This window comes from Pleurodeles waltl, chromosome 5, assembly GCF_031143425.1.
Source record: "Pleurodeles waltl isolate 20211129_DDA chromosome 5, aPleWal1.hap1.20221129, whole genome shotgun sequence".
In the NCBI taxonomy this organism is placed as follows: domain Eukaryota; kingdom Metazoa; phylum Chordata; class Amphibia; order Caudata; family Salamandridae; genus Pleurodeles; species Pleurodeles waltl.
Genome location: NC_090444.1, coordinates 487,491,126 through 487,508,977, shown reverse-complemented (window position 1 = coordinate 487,508,977; position 17,852 = coordinate 487,491,126).

Sequence of the window (17,852 nt, the reverse complement as noted above, 5' to 3'; positions counted from 1 at the left end):
CACTCCCTTGTACTAAGCTCTCATTTTTGACATGGGCTTGTTACCCTAGAGTGTTATTTGTATGACCAAAATATTGTGCTATAGTAGATTACAAGGATATTTAAGTGCATTCTGTCATCACAGATCAGAATGATTCTATATATTTCTAGTTTGCTGCAGTATACTATTATAAGTTTTAAAGTTCAAATCTATTGTTATTTGTACTTTCCTTTTACTTACACTTATAACCGAAGGCTAAACTTTCATTGTTATATATAGGCTGGTATAGCAGATTATAATGATCTGGTAACTTTAACCCCTTCCCCACCATGGACGTAATGGTTACATCCGTGGCTGCAGCACTCAGGCGTCACGGACGTAACCATTACGTCCTGGGACAGGCCCTCAGGGAAGCGCTGGCACCTACCCCGAGGGCCTCCCCCGACCCCATCAGGGCAGGGCTGGAAGGGGAATTGATTCCCCTTCCCCTTCCACCCGACCCCCCCAATGACGTCTAATGACGTCAGCGTGCCAACGTGTGCTGACCTCATTAGAGGTTAACTCTTGTTGCCCTGGAAGCAATGCTTCCAGCGTGACAGAGGAGAAACTGATTAGTTTCTCCTCGGTACGGGGGCAGGGGAGGCAGAGAGACATGAAAGGGAAGGGAAGGGTTTTCCTTCCCTTTTCATGTATCTCTGTGCATTCCTGCAGCACAATCGCATAGCAGGAAGCTACTATACATCAGGGATTTTTTTTGTGGAAATTGTCATAAGGGGAGCTGCCCCTTGGGCAAGGGCCACTCCTCATAAGCATTTTATTAAAGGCCATTTCGGCCCCCCCGGAGGCAGATCGGCCTAAGCCATTAGGCACCAGGGATGTTTCTTTTTTTTATATTGATAAGGGGAACGACTTCTTAGGCAAGGGCCGCTCGCCCGGGGGCCAATTTTTTTATTAGGCCTTTTCTGCTCCCCTGGTGGCAGATAAGCCTATATTAATTAGGCCGAAGAAGCCATTAGGCACCAAGGATTTGTTTTGTTCAATGTTTCATTTATATTGATAAGAGGAGTGACCCGTAAGGCAAGGGTCTCTCCCCGGGGGACAATTTTTTTATTAGGCTTTTTCTGACCCCCTGGGGGCAGATTGGCCAATACTAATTAGGTCCATCTGCCCCAGGGGAACAGAAGCCACTAGACACCAGGGATTTTTTAAAATGTTTATTTATATTGATAAGGGTCGCTCCCGGGGGGAGGGCAAATTGTTTTTAGGACATTTCTGCCCCCCCGGGGGTGAGGCAGAAACCACATAGGCACCAGGGATTGGTATGTGTGTATGTGTGTGTTTTGTTTGGGGGGGCAGCCCCTTGGGCAAGGGTCGGCTCCCGATGGGGGCACATTACTGTTGGCCATATTTGCCCCCCTTGTGGCAGATCGGCCTATTTTTAGAAGGCCCATCTGCCCCCAAGGGTGGCAGAAAGCCCAACAGAGACCAAGGAAGATGTTTTTTTTCAAAATAAGAGGATGGGGTTATGGCCATACCCACACCCCAAATAAATTGGGCCAAATTTGCTCTGCCCACCAGTGTGCAGATGGGACAATTACTCCTAGTCCACACCCCTGGGGGCAGAAACTCTACTAGATTCCAGGGAATTAAAAAAATAACAAAAAATAGTGTGGTGGTGGCTACAAACCAGTATGGGCATTGTTATGCCCCCACCCCAACTGAAGGGGGTAACAGTCTTTCAGCTCTCCCCTGCACAAAAGGACATTTGATTATGTGGGGGTCTGGTTTTATATTTTGCCATGAGAACTTGGCTAACTCTCAAAATTGCCCCACTTGGAATGGTGAGGGCTGCACTTTTTGGACTTTGGAACGCTGCCATGCAAAAAAATCCAAAAGACCTAGACACATCTGAAAACTAACCATCTGGGTGAGTGCAGGGTGGTGTGCTTCACATGCACCCTGCACCATTTTCTTACCCACAATGCCATGCAAACCTCCTACTTTGCTGGAAATCACACTTTTTTTTCCCCATTTTTGTGATGGACCATCCGGAACCTGCAGAAATCCACAAAATTCCTACCATCCAGCATTGTCTCATCTATGCAGATAAAAAAATTCTGCCCCACTTGTCAGCCTAAAAATGTTTTTTTTTCCAAACTGCCCTTTTGCACCCCATTTGGTTCCCCCTCAATTTCAACATGTTTTTGGCTCTTCCCTGTCACAGGCACATGGCCCACCTACACAAGTGAGATATCATTTTTAACGGGAGACTAGGGAGAACGTTGGGTGGCAGGAAATTTGTCCTGGGGTGGTGATCCCACACAGAATTGTAGGAAAATATTTTTTATTAGGTAAATTGGAGGTTTGCTGAGGATTCTGGGTAAGAAAACACTGGGGGATCAAAGCAAGTCACACCTCCCTGGACTCCCTCCGGTGTCTAGTTTTCAGAAATGTCTGGGTTTGGTAGGTTTCACTGTATAGCTGCTGAGCCCAGGACAAAAACGCAGGTGCACCCCCTCAAAAACAGTTTTGTATTTGATAATTTTGATGTGTCCAGATAATATTTTGGGGCATTTCCTTTCGCGGGCACTAGGCCTACCCACACAAGTGAGGTACCATTTTTATTGGGAGACTTGGGGGAACGCTGGGTGGAAGGACATTTGTGGCTCCTCTCACATTCCAGAACTTTCTGTCACTGAAATGTGAGAAAAAAGTGTTTTTTTGGCCAAATTTTGAGGTTTGCAGAGGATTCTGGGTAACAGAACCTGGTGAGGGCCTCACAAGTCACCCCATCCTGGATTCCCCTAAGTGTCTAGTTTTCAAAAATGCACAGGTTTGGTACATTTCCTTAGGTGCCAGCTGAGCTAGAGGCCAAAATCCACAGCTATGCACTTCCCAAAAAACAGCTCTGTTTTCTTTGGGAAAATGTGATGTGTCCATGTTGTGTTTTGGGGCATTTCCTGTTGCGACCACTAGGCCTACACACACAAGTGAGGTGCCATTTTTACCAGGAGACTTGGGGGAACGCTGGGTGGAAGGACAGTTGTGGCTCCTCTCAGATTCCAGAGCTTTCTGTCACCAAAATATGAGGAAAAAGTGTTTTTTGGCCAAATTTTGAGGTTTGCAAAGGATTCTAGGTAACATAACCTGGTAAGAGCCCCACAAGTCACCCCATCTTGGATTCCCCTAGGTGTCTAGTTTTATAAAATGCACAGGTATGGTAGGTTTCTCTAGGTGCCGGCTGAGCTAGAGATCAAAATCCACAGCTAGGCACTTTCCAAAAAACACGTCAGATTTCAATGTAAAAATGTGATGTGTTCATGTTGCGTTTCCTGTTGCGGGCATTATGCCTACACACACAAGTGAGGTATTATTTTTATCAAGAGACTTGGGGGAGCACAGAATAGCAGAACAAGTCCAAGTGTTATTGCCGCTTGTCTTTCTCTACATTTTTCCTTCGAAATGTAAGACAGTATGTAAAAAATACGTCAATTAGAGAAATGCCCTGTAATTCACATGCTAGTATGGGGACCCCGGAATTCAGAGATGTGAAAATAACCACTGCATCTCAACACCTTATCTTGTGCCCATTTTGGAAATACAAAGCTTTCCTTGATACCTATGTTTCACTCTTTATATTTCAGCAAATTAATTGCTGTATACTCAGCAGAGAATGAAAACCCATTGCAAGGTGAAGCTCATTTATTGGCTCTGGGTACCTAGAGTTCTTCATGAACCCACAAGCCCTATATAGCCTTGCAACCAGAAGAGTCCAGCAGATGTAACGGTATATTTCTTTCAAAAATCTGACATGGCATCAAAATGTTACAGAGTAAAACGTGGAGAGAAATGGCTGTTTTTTTACCTCAATTTCAACATTTCTTTATTTTAGCTGTTATTTTCTGTAGGAAAACCTTATAGGATCTACACAAAAAACCCCATGGTGAATTCAATTTTTTTCTATTTTTCAGAGTTGTTTAGCTTTCCGGAATCCAGCATTGCTTCCACATCCATGTCACTAACTGGAAGGAGGCCAAATGCACAAAAAATAGTAAAAATGGGGTGTGTTGAAAAATGTAGTTTTCAGATTCAAGTCTGCCTGTTCCTAAAGGCTGGGAAGATGGAGATTTTAGCACTGCAACCACTTTGCTGATGCCATTTTCAGTGAAAAAATCACAAGCCTTCTTCTGCAGCCTTTTTTCCATTTTTTTGGGAAAAAATGAAATTTTCACTGAATTTTGGCTAATTTCTTGGTCTCCTCCTGGGGAACCCACAAACTCTGGGTACCTCTAGAATTCTTAGGTTGTTGGAAAAAAAGGACAAAAATTTGGTGTGGGTAGCTTATGTGAACAAAACGTTATGAGGGCCTAAGTGTGAACTGCCCCAAATAGCCAAAATAAGGCTTTGCACCTGAGGGGGTAAAGGCCTGGCAGCGAAGGGGTTAACTGACAGTTTTGAGAAACAACATAATGTTTTCAACCAATAAAGGGTTTCTAAAAAGTAACTGTTGTTCTGTTTGTAAACTTTTTTTTACATTTTTGGGGGGATTAAGCATAGTGCTGGCATTGATAGTCACACACCAATTTGCCTCTAATTGAGGCACATTGTTCTCCCACAAGAATAATCTTGGAGTGCTTGCTGAAGCAAATTACCATACTGTATATGAAGGATTTCCACCAGTCAGTCTTTGCAACACCTAGAATGAATGGCACAGCGTCTCCTGGTTACACAGATGAGCGAGTGACAGATGCTGACTCCTCCTCCTCACCTTGCTTTTGCTCTGCAAAAGCTAGTTGTCTACTGTGCCAAGCCGAGTTCCTTTTGTTATCCCAGATTGTTGCCAATGGGTTCTGCTTATTTAGCATGCCCATATTTCTTTGCTATTCAATCACCTCGTTTTGAACCGTTATTGTGGATGAGTCTTCTTATTTGAATCTCATTCCTGATAGTTTTGTTGTGAATTGGACTGTGCATGTTTACAGCCAGTGGTTGCCTTTTAAGATCAAGCTGATGTGACACAGCTAAGGTAGGGGGCACTGAGCTGATCACATGCAAACATGTGTGTTTATGTATGCACACATGTATGCAAGGGTGGAGGCTGCAGGTGAGAGACTACAGTTTGGTAGCTGCACACAGGTAACCTGACTGGCAGTTTTAAACTACAAATTCAACATGTTAAAATACCCTTAACCTCTTTCATGCGTTGGATGGCCGGGGACAATCCAAAGTCACAGTCTTCGTGTGTATTGGATGGCTCCCGGCAGTCCATGCACACAGCACTGGAAATACCCCTGGTGCAGTCACCAGAGAGATTTTCTCCTGCAAAAAAAGAGTCTCAGGAGCTAGAGAGGCAGTTTTTTTTGTTTTCAGGGAAATGACGATCAGTGTGTATGGCACGCTGACGTCATTTGTAGGAAAATGAAAGTGAAATGAGCCAAAAGGCTCATTTCACTTTCTCTGATTCAGTGCTTGTGGGGCTATCTCAGCCCTCCCGAGCACTGATCCAGACGGGAAAGGTATCATTTTTTCCACTTCCCAATGGTACCTTTCCCAAGGGGATCCCTGCTTGGGGATCACCCAAGGAAGGCTGTCACCAAACAGGGATAAACTCCACATGACACCAGGGAGAAGGAGCAACTCTTGGGCAAAGGCTCCCCCTATTATTTTCGGAACCTTTCAATCTTTCTGCCCACCCCCGGGGGCAGATGGAGGCGATAACCCTTGATCTGCCACCCGCCCAGGGTGCTTACTAGCACAGCAGTGAATATTTTTTGTACTTAGTGTAGGGGTGGGGAATTCCCATGATGGGCTTATCAATGACCTCCCCCCAAAAAAATGGGCAAAGTATTTCTGCCACTCCTTGGGAGGAACATGGGGACTATAGCCCCCAATCTGCCCCTCCCATGGGGGCATAAAGCTTACTAGGCACCAGTGATTTTTTTTTATTAGTTTAGGGGTGGGGCCTGCCCAAAATGGGCATGACAATGCCACACCCCCCTAGGAAATTAGCATATTTTTTCTGCCCCCCCCCTTGGGGATCAGATGGGGGAAATAGTCACTGAACTGTCCCCAGAGGAAAGAAAGCTCACTTGGCATCAAAGATGATTTATTTTAATTACTGTAGCTGTGGGGACTGTCAAGTATGGGCACAACAATGTCACCAATCTCAAAGAAAATTGGCACGGTCAGCAATAGCCTCTGATGTGCCCCACCTTTCTATTACTGTAGGGGTGGTGGGAACCCAGAATGGGCATGACAACATCCCCACCCCCTCCAAAAATGGGCACTGTCTTTCTACCCCTTTCAGACAATAGTCCTGATCTGCCTCCCCCGAGGGGGGAGAAAGGCCCTTTGCACCAGGGACTATTTTTTTTATTAGTGTAGGAGTGGGGGCTGCCCATTACAGGCATGGCAATGCTCCTACCCCCAAAAAATCTTCCCTGGACTCCCCCGGAAGTCTTGCTTTTGTAAATGTCTGGGTTGGCAGGTCTCCCTAGATGGCCACTGATCCTGGGACCAAAAATGCAGATGTAACTCTTGCAAAAACAGGTAATTTTGTGATAGATTATTTTGATGTGTCCACAAAAAGTTGTGGGCCTGTGGTTGACACTTGGTCCACCAACACATGTTGTAGCAGATTTATCAGGAGACATGGGGGAATGCTGAGTGGTAGGAAATTTGTAGCTCCCCTCAGATTCTAGATCTTTCCTTTGCAGAAATGTGATGGAAATGTGTTTTAAACAGATTTTGAGATTTGCATGGGTTTCTGGGTAAGAGAACCTAGTGAGAGTCACACAAATCAACCACTCCTGGATTCCCCTCGGTTTCTAGTTTTAAAAAATGCACACGTTTGCTAGATTTCCCAAGGTGCCAGCCTAGCTAAGCCCATAATCCTTTGTACATTGTAAAAATGGTTTCAGTTTTAGCTGGAAAATGTGATGTGTCCACACTGGGTTTGGGCCGTTTCCTGTTGTGGGCACTGGGCATACCCACACAGATGAGGTACCATTTTTAATGGGAGTGCTGGCTGAAAGGAATTTGGTGGCATCCCTCAGATTACAGAGATTTCCATCACAGAAATATGAGGTAAATGTGTTTTTAGACAACTTTTAAGGTTTATACGAGGTTCTGTAGAACAGAACCTGGTGAGAGCCATAGAAGTCACCCCGTTCTGCATTCCTCTTTGTATCTAGTTATCAAAACTATTCAGATTTGCTAGGTTTACATAGCTACTGGCTGAGATAGGGCACAAAATCGACAGCTAGGCACATTGCAAAAAAGGGTCAGTTTTGGATGGAAAAATGTGATGTGCCCATGCTTCGATTTTCGGCTGTTTCCTGACACAGGTACTAAGCCTACCCATACAATTGAGGTACCATTTTTATCTGAATACTTAGGGAAACAGAATAAAAGAAAAAGTATTATTGCCATTGTCTTTCTCTGCATTAACACCTTTCAAATATAAGACAGTGTGTAAGAAAGAAGGCATTTTGACAACATTCACATGTTAATATGGGTTCCCACAAACTCAGAGATGTGCAAATAACCACTGCATAAAAATTCTATATCTTGTGCCCATTTCAGAAATACATAGGTCTCCTCGAAACCTATTTTTCACTCTTTATATTTTACCAAAAGAATGTCTGTATACCCGTATGCAGCTTAGTTATTGGCTCTGGGTTCCTAGGGTTCTTGATGAACCTACAAGCTCTATAAATCCCAGCAACCAGAAGGCTCAAGTGTACATAACCGTATATTGCTTTTGAAAATCTACCATAGTTAGAAGTTACAGATTAAACGTAGACACAAATGGTTGTTTAGTCAACTCAATTTCAATATTTTTTTATTTCAACTGTTTCAACTTTCTGTAAGAAAATCTTGGAGGAACCTCAAAAATTACCCCTTGCTGAATTCAGAATTTTAATTACTTTTCAGAAATGTATAGCTTTCCCAGATCCACCAGTGGTTTCATATACATTTCTACCACTAACTGGAAGGAGCCTGAAAGCAAAAAAATAGGAAAAATGGTCTTTGTCCCAGTGAAATACAAATACTGTGATTTTTTGATTCACGAGTGACAGTTTCTGAAAGCTGGGAAGATAGTGACTTTAGCACCAGAAAACCTTTGCTGATGCTATTTTCAGGGAAAAAACACTTTCTTTTGCAGCACTTTCATCCCATTTTCCCCCAAAACTCAAAATTTAGCTGTATTTTGCCCATTTTCTCAGTCCCCTCCAGGGGAATCCACAAACTCTTGGTAACTTTAGAATCCCCAGTATGTTTAAAAAAAGTACACAAATGTGGCATGGATACCTTAAGTGGACAAAACGTAATGGGGATCTAAATGCAACCTTCTTCAAATAGCCAAAAAAGAGTTCAGCAGTGAGGGAGGGGGAGGTCTAGCAGCGCACCCTTCCTTTTGAATAATAATTAGACACATGTAAGTAGGCCTTATTGCCCATAAAGGTAGGGTGCCTGGTATTTAAAAATAGGGCATGTAGAGAAGAGTGTTGAACATGTCCTTACAGTGAAATATCTGCTATAGAGAATCATTAGGCTACTTTGTTACATTGTTAAGTGGTAAAATTGGATTGGTAGCAGCTACAAACATACTTCTGATACTCTTTTGAATTGTAATTTTAAGTGCTCTTTAATGGAAGGGTTGGATCTAAAATTATTGTTTTAGAAATACCACTTTTAGCAGGTTTGCATTTTCCTGCCTAAGGTTTCTGGGAGTAGAGTTGCCTGGGGTGGTGATAGTTTTTGCCCTGGGAAATATGTATTGGAGCCAGACAATGTACAAAGTAGTCTGTGTGTAGAGGGAAATGGGTCTTTCTGACAGGATGGCTGGGACTTCCTTGGAATAGTTGGGCCTTGTCCTGATAACACATCAAAGGGACTTTCCCCAGTACACGCAAAAAGTCCTAACACCAGCCATTTATGTCACTAGCCAGGCATGAGCCAACTGCAGGAAAGAGGGAAGAACTGATCAGAACAAGTGTTAGAGTCAGACAAAGGGTTGAGTCCTACTGATAGGCTTGACAGGCATGTAGGTGGCATAAAGGAGAGCAGGACTCTGGACCTGGCTGTGATGACTGCAACACCATGGACTGCTAGAAGGGTAAGTCCCATGGCAGACGGAGGACTGTTTCTAGATCTGACCCCAGTACTAGCAGGTATCTCCAGGGTCAGTGATGCTGCCCCCTTTACACTACCTGAGGAATAGTTGGGGAAAGACCTGAAGTTCTGTGCCTTAGCAGGAGTAGAGGAGTACCACAGACCAGGTAAAGTAGAAAAGCTGGCCCAGGGAGCCAGTGAAACTATCTCCTTATAAAGTATACCTTCTGGATGATAGAAAGCCTATTAGATCTGCTACCGGGGACTAAAGCTCACCACCAGGATTCAAACAAACCCATATTAACCAGAATTGGCCCATCAGGGCCCGAGTTATTTAACTATGCCTACTTGGGCCGACGAGCATGAGGGGCTTCGGTGTAACTCCTTGTAAATTCCCACAGGGAGGAACAATCTCCCAGGAGATGACACAACACTTTTTATACACTTGCCCAGGGTGAGAACCCCTTCTCCAGTCTTATCCTTGCCTTTGAGGGCCCCGTTCTTCCGAGAATACTGATGGCTTGAACCCCATCCCAGATCCTAAAGTGGAGATAGAGGATGGGGATTGCTGTCATGCCCCCTGAGTAAAGGTCGGCTCATCCCCCTCCCCAAGCCTGTTTCTGGGGGACCTAGGTAGCCACTGCCAAGCTAGCACCCTGACAGCATGGAGGAAGTAGATAAAAAGTGAATGCCGGCCCTCAAGCCGGTAACCAGCAGTGCCAGCTAGGCGGGGAGCCAAGTGGGGCAGCTGAGAGTGAGCCCCTCTTGCTGCCCCCAGTGTAACAAGCATCTGAGTGTCTGGTGGGCAAAAACAACTGAGACCTAGAAAAAAAAGAAAGTGCATGGCATGAGTGAAAACACAATGACAGGAGACTCTACCATAATATTCATTGCTCCACAGACGTAATGCCTCATAATATTCTGCAGGGTTTAATATGCATATGTTTTTCTCTGCTTGTGGTGACCCCAGGAGGACAAGGGTGCCACCAGAATAAATGTCAAGCATGGTGCGGCTGCAAGGAATGCAGCAGCACCATCTCACCAGGATTGATTTCAAAATGAACCCTATATCTTACAAATCACAGAATGCATTACCTGGGGACACATTAAACCCTTTTTTTCTAGTTTTTCCGTGGCTTGAGCTTTTGTCATATAACCTGGGAGTGCAACTACCTCTAGTGGTTTGTTCTATGGCTGCATTTTATGTGGCCTAAAGATGTATAAGAAATACTCAGACAAGTATTATCTTCATTTTAAATGCCTTATTGACAGTATATTGTTGACAGTGGTTTTAACAAACATTGCAATGCTTTATTGACAGCATTTGCTGTATTTAAACATGGCTCTTGATTTCAGTGATATAATGGTGAATTTAACATGTGATTATTGAGCTTGTATTGTGGTGACCTCTTGACAATGCCAAAAGGCTTGTCTTATATGTTGCTGTGATGACCCATTGACAAAGCCAATAAGCATGTGTTATGTAAAGTGATACCCTCCTATATTGTGATGCTCTGTCTGGTACCCTTCCTGAGTAGGCCTTGGATTTCTCTGCTTTGCTACCCTAAAAGAGTCAAATGAGCCAAGCGCTTCAGTGGAGTGCTTGTTTCCCAGTGATGAGACAATAGTGTGTCTATTACTACAATTTATATCCTACAATATTAATAGCCCAATTTCCTACACATATTCTGAAAAAGTACTTCTTAAAAGAAATCTTTAGAAGTACCACTTCTAAATTTCTTCTTGCATAGCTGAACCCTGTTAGATACCTTTTTTTCTCCTGCAGAGTATAGATCTGCTATACAATGGACTCCTATGCAGTTGTGATTACTTCTTCCTGCTATTCCTCAAGACCCTCTGGTCTCCCCTCATAAAATGCCATGTGTTTTAGGTTGAATTTTCAAAAAAAGGCAGCTCTCCAAAGAAGGCTATGACACTGCACACAATTTAGACATACCCAAGTGCTAATGACAAATGGAGATGAAATGGTGGAAATATTCTGTAAATGTAGCAAGACACTTCTAAAAATCAATCAGAAACCTTTCCTTTCTGTCATAGGTACCACAATACCATCTTCAGGTACTACAGTACCAACACACCTCAATAATCAGAAACGTAACAAAAAACACTAGACTTAGGGGGTCATTCGTACATTGGCGGGCGGCGGTCTCCGCCCGCCAAGCGGGAACCGCCACTTGGCCGCTCCGCGGTCAAAAGACCGCGGAGGCCATTCTGGCTTTCCCGCTGGGCCGGCGGGCGCCCGCCAAGGGAGCGCCCGCCGGCCCAGCGGGAAAGGCCCTGCAACCCAGAAGCCGGCTCCAAATGGACCCGGCGGTGTTGCAGGGGTGCGACGGGTGCAGTTGCACCCGTCACGATTTTCACTGTCTGCTAAGCAGACAGTGAAAATCATGCTGGGGCCCTGTTAGGGGGCCCCTGTATTGCCCATGCCAGTGGCATGGGCAGTGCAGGGGCCCCCAGGGGCCCCACAACACCTGTTCCTGCCATCCTGTTCCTGGCGGTAAAAACCACCAGAAACAGGGTGGCGGGAAGGGGGTAGGAATCTCCATGGCGGCGCTGCTTGCAGCGCCGCCATGGAGATTCAGCCCAGACAGGGGAAATCCGGCGGGAAACCGCCGGATCCCCTTTTCTGACCGCGGCTTTAACGCCGCGGTCAGAATGGGCAGGGAAGCTCGCCAGCCTGTTGGCGGTGCTTCCGTCATTTTAGCCCTGGCGGTCGCGGACCGCCAGGGTTAGAATGACCCCCTTATTCCTTAATTGTACATATGAGAGAACCTCTAGGCTCAAAGTAAAATGAAAATCACTCTTAGATATTCAACACAACTTTTTTAAATGTTTTATGGGTCCTGTGGTGCTCTCATGGGACATGCAGAAGGAAGCAATCTCCACATGAGACTCCTGAGGTACTATTTCAAGGCACAATTAAAAATCAACTAAGAAAATTAAATCTAAAATTCATGTTACAGTATGCTAATAAGATTGTACTTCATGCTAAAAATTCCTCAAAATTCACTGAAAATAATGTTATACTGACAAAGTTAGAAATGGTAATGCAATCTGTATGTTAGAAAAATACCAAACATTCATAGAAAAGAGAAGATTAAACAGATGTTACAGCTAGGTATGGTACTAAATCTTACTTTATTTAAAAAAAGACCCTAAAAATTAACTGAAATAATTAAAGGTTCAAGTAATGTTATAGTTGGACATGGCAATAAGATCTTGCTTTATATTTTTTTAAACCCCTCAGAAATTCACTGAAAAGAACAAAGGGTAAAGTGATGCTATAGTTTGGTATGAAAACAAGAATTTAAATTACTTTAAAAAAAAGTTGTGAAACTCATTCAGAAAAAACAAAAGTTATAGAGATGCTATAGTTAGGTGACCAAGTCACTCCTAACATTACTTTTTAAACAGTAAAAGGTATTTAATGAGGTACATCTATAGCAAATGTTCTAAAGCTTCTAAACTGCTACTGAATATAAGGTTTTGCTATATGTTTGGCCTCCTAATGGGGCTTGCATGTTTGGAGGGCATGGCTCCCGCATGAGGAGTTGTTGACAAAACAAAGACTCTGCATAGGAAGGACTTGACCATATAACTGAGAGAGCTGCACATAATGTTCTCTGTGAGAAAGGTTCTGCACATAGTGATGACTTTGCATAGTAGGGGCTTCACAACCTTAAGAGGGTTAGGTGTCTGGAAGAAGTGACCTCTCAATGAATGGTGGAGGCTATGCATAATAGAGATTTGCCCACCAAATGAGGCAATGGTTGTCTGGAGGGAGTGGGCTCTTCATGAAGAATTGTGTATAGGGTGAAGGCTGTAAATAGTATTTCAACCACCTAATTGGATGTGGGTATCTGCAGGGAGTGGTCGCTCCCTGAAGATGTTTTTACATAGTGTAGGCTATGGGTAGTAGGGACTTGAGCCCCATCAGGAGTCTTGGATGACTGGAATTAGTAGACTCTTCTTGTGAACATGGTGAAAGGATGTGCATATTTGGTAAAAGGATGTGCATGTTAGGTACTTGGCCACCTAATGGGTTTGTCTAAACAGACTGGGCTACAGTATGAATGTTTTATATAAGCACATATTTTTTTTATGTATTTATTAATTAATTTAATTTTTTAGTTTTATATAGAATGAAGAAGACTCAATTGGGTGACAGAGCACTTTACAAGAATAACAAGGAAGGTAAGATAAAAAAAGTAAGCTTTTTACTAAAACGTGGTATAAGGCAAGAGGGAAATACTTGCAGGAGCAAGAGAGATAAGAACATATAGGGGGTCATTCTGACCTCGGCGGTAAAAGGCCCTTACCGCCGGTCAGAAGTCCGCCATTCTACCGCCACGGTCATTCTGACCACCAACTGTGAAACCGCCAAAAATCCGACATCCAAGGAAGGCCGCCTCATCAGCGGGCTGCGGAAAACTGGAGATGACCAAACCTCCACCGTCACGCCAACACAAACACGCCCATGCCATTCTGACCCACGAATCCACGCGGCGGTCTTTCAACCGCGGTATTCCATTGGCGGTACACACCGCCGCGCTCAAAATACACACACAGCTCCAAAACACAGCCACATTGGACATTTTGAAATACGCACACCTGAGACACATACAAACAACACACCCACACATCCAATCAACTATAAAACACACACCCACATCACCCACAAACCCCCACTAGTTGGAAATCGGAGCGAAGGCGAGAGCGAGAGAGATAGAGATAGAGAGAGCGAGCACAGCAATAGAAAACCCCAACACACACAGGAACCCAACTTCATCACCCACACCACATCTACGCACACATCACCACATATCACCACGCACATCACCACAAACACCACCCCACACCTCATCCATACCACCCCATGGCACCCCAAAGACACCCAAGGTTTTCGGACCAAGAACTCCGGGTCATGGTGGAGGAAATCATGAGGGTTGAGCCCCAGCTCTTCGGCACACAGTTGCAGCACACTACCATAGCAAGGAAGGCTGAGCTATGGCAAAGGATCGTAGACAGGGTCAACGCTGTGGGACAGCATCCCAGAAATCGGGAAGATATCAGAAAGCGATGGAACGACCTACGGGGGAAGGTGCGCTCGATGATCTCCAGGCACAACATCGCTGTGCAGAAGACTGGCGGCGGACCCCCACCCACTCCACCCCAATTCACAGCATGGGAGCAAGAGGTGGTAAACATCCTGCATCCTGATGGCCTCGCTGGAGTACACGGAGGAATAGACTCTGGTAAGTCGAATCTCAACTACTTCACCCCCCCCAACCACCAGCATGCCGACCCCCCCCCCACGCCCCCAATCTCAACCCCCCAGCACACAACCTCCCTGCCAATGTTTCACCAGCACAACCCACCCTAAACAACACCAACCCCTGAATGCCAACACAAACCATAGACAGCCACCACCAAAGCATGACCATTGCACATACCCATACACCCCCCCCCAACCCTCACAACACCTCCCACAAGGGAATGCCAGCACTGGGGGACAAGGGCACTCAAAATGCACCCCATGGCACACACAGAAACAATAACCATACTCCTTTACCCCTGCAGGGCCCGAACGCCAACACACCGCCACGGAGGGTCCAGATTTGTCCATCCCACCCCCAGAACAGGCCCCCAGCGAGGACAGCAGCTCTGTCGACCTAGAACCTGACGACCAGCCCGGACCATCGGGGACCTCTGGACAGTCGGTTCCCCACACACAAACACAGGCCACAGCAGACCCAAACCCCTCTGGGAACACCAGCACAGCTCCCACCCAGCGGGCCCATGCCCCTGTCTCGCGGACGCGTCAATCAGCGGTGTGTCTGCCACTACAGGGCACCCAGGCTGACCCAACACCCCAACAACAACAGGGACCTGGGGGCAGTGGTAGTGGGCACACCGTCCAGGGGACAGAGACCCGGGGAAACAGGGCAACTGGGAGGGCTGCTGTGCGACATGGGGGGGAGGACAGGCCCAGGGAACCGACTCTCCAAGAGGCCCTCACCACCATCATGGGAGCATATCATCACTCCCAGGAGACGATGGCGACGGTACTGGCCAGGTTCACCGAGATCCAGGCACAGCAGGAGGAACGGTACATGGGGTTCAGCAATGAACTCCGGAACATCGCTACCGCTATGGGGACCATAGTCCAGGCCCTGAACCGGATAGAAACCACATTTGCGGGACCATGTGGCACTGCAAAGGGCCCCTGTCACTAGCCAGGAACAGCCTACCACCTCCGCCGGCGCTAGTGGTCAGGAGGCCCCCACAGAACGACGGGCCACCAGAACCCCACCTCCTGCTGAAGAACAACCACCCTGCAAGAGGAACCTGAGATCTCAAAGGAAGACAGAGTAGGATGCCAAGCCCCCCGCCAGCCTAATATCCCCCCGGATGTCATTCCACTCTCCCACAGTGTCACCCTGTCCAACCTTGAACTGCCCCTGCTCCATCCTTCCACAGGCATATGGACAATGCACCTGTGCGACCGAGAACTGGACTCTGCCATGGACATAACTCCACCCTCACCCATCACCGTTTTAATATCATGTACCAATATATAGCACTAAAAATAAATCACTCATTGCACAGAAATCATTCTGGAGTCAGCCTGTATTATTTACAAATGTATAACACATTACTTATCAATAATGTTCTGTTATTTATGTGTGGACAACATACCGATGTCAATAAGCATTAGTCCATGGGCTAACCAAGCAGAAGTCACGCAGTGGGTCATACAGCACTGAAAAGGGAAGGGAAAATCAAACTTCAGTTTAAAAGAACTGGGGGGAAATACACAAAGTAAAGATGCAGGGGGCTTTCAGTAAATGTTAAATGGCGTGGGTGATTCCTACCTGTGTGCTACTGAAAATACTGTTGGATAACTCTGTCCCTGTTGTCTGGGTCGTCCTCTTCGTCTTCCTCCTCTTCACTCTCCGCAGGCTCCACAGCTGCTTCAACACCACCATCTGGACCATCCTCCTGCAGGAAGGGCACCTGACGTCGCAATGCCAGATTGTGAAGCATGCAGCAGGCCACGATGATCTGGCACACCTTCTTTGGTGAGTACATCAGGGATCCCCCTGTCATATGCAGGCACCTAAACCTGGCCTTCAGGAGGCCAAAGGTTCTTTCAATGATCCTCCTCGTTCGCCCATGGGCCTCATTGTACCGTTCCTCTGCCCTGGTCCGGGGATTCCTCACTGGTGTCAATAGCCAAGGCAGGTTGGGGTAACCAGAGTCACCAATTAGCCACACACGTTGTCTCGGTAGCTGTTCCATCACATAAGGGATGCTGCTATTTCGCATCACATACACGTCATGCACTGACCCAGGGAACATGGCATTCACATGGGAGATGTACTGGTCAGCCAAACAGACCACCTGGACGTTCATCGAATGGTAACTTTTCCTGTTTCTGTACACCTGCTCATCGTCTTTTGGGGGTACTAAAGCCACATGGGTCCCATCAATGGCACCAATTATGTTGGGGATATGTCCAAGGGCGTAAAAATCACCCTTCACAGTGGCCAAATCAACCTCCTCAGGGAATACAATGTAGCGCTGCATGTGTTTCGTCAGGGCAGACAACACTCTGGACAAGATTTTTGAAAACATAGGCTGAGACATTCCAGATGACATGGCCACTGTTGTCTGGAATGAGCCACTTGCCAAAAAATGGAGGACTGACAGAACCTGCACTAGAGGGGGAATTCCTGTGGGTTGGCGGATGGGGGACATCAGGGCTGGCTCCAGCTGGGCACTCAGTTCATGTATAGTGGCTCGGTCAAGTCGGTATCGTAGTATGATGTGGCGTTCTTCCATTGTCGACAGGTCCACCAGCGGTCGATACACGCGAGGATTCATCCTTCTCCTCGCAAGTCCCAGCGGACGGTGCCTAGGAAGGACAACATGGCGCACAGAGTCAAGCAAATCACAGGTACGTTCACCACTGCATGCATAGCACACGATTATCTATGTATTGAAAGGCGTGTATGTGTGGCAATGCAAGGCCTAGGCCTGTGTGATGCAGTACAAATTATGCCATGTGGGCCCTTGAAATGGCGGCTGCCTGACCTGTGAAGTGGGACAACGGGATGTGAGGTCAATGCGCTGGCATGGCATACCGTGGCGGTAGGCGGTCGAAGACCGCTATACGAAGCCGCATTGGCTAACATTGAGGCCTATGGGTTTCAGGAGCCAATGACGAGGTGCACCGGCGGTCGCGGTACGCACCGCCGCGGTACGCACCGCCGCGGGCGTGACCGCCATTTTCTATCTGCTTAATCACTCGAGACCTGATAATCCACAGGAGAGGACCTATACTGCAAGTGCTGCTGTGACCTCGGTCTGGAAGTGACAATGGCTGCTGCGACTGGGGAAAGGGCCCCTGCCTTCACGTCTGAGGAGTTGGAGAAACTTGTGGATGGGGTCCTCCCCCAGTATGCGTTACTCTACGGTCCTCCAGACCAAAAGGTAAGTACACTGGGTGCACATTGAATGGGCTATGCCTGTGTGGAGTGGGGTGGATGCTAAGTTGATGGGGTGGGGGGCGAATGAGGAGTGCAAGGCACGACAGATGAGAGCATGTGCCATATGGCAAGGTTGGGGAGGGGGGGCCAATCGCATCTAACATGCAGAAAAATTATGATTTTTCCTTCCCACCCTGTACATGTCAAATAGGTCAGCGCCCATCAGAAAGTGGACATTTGGCG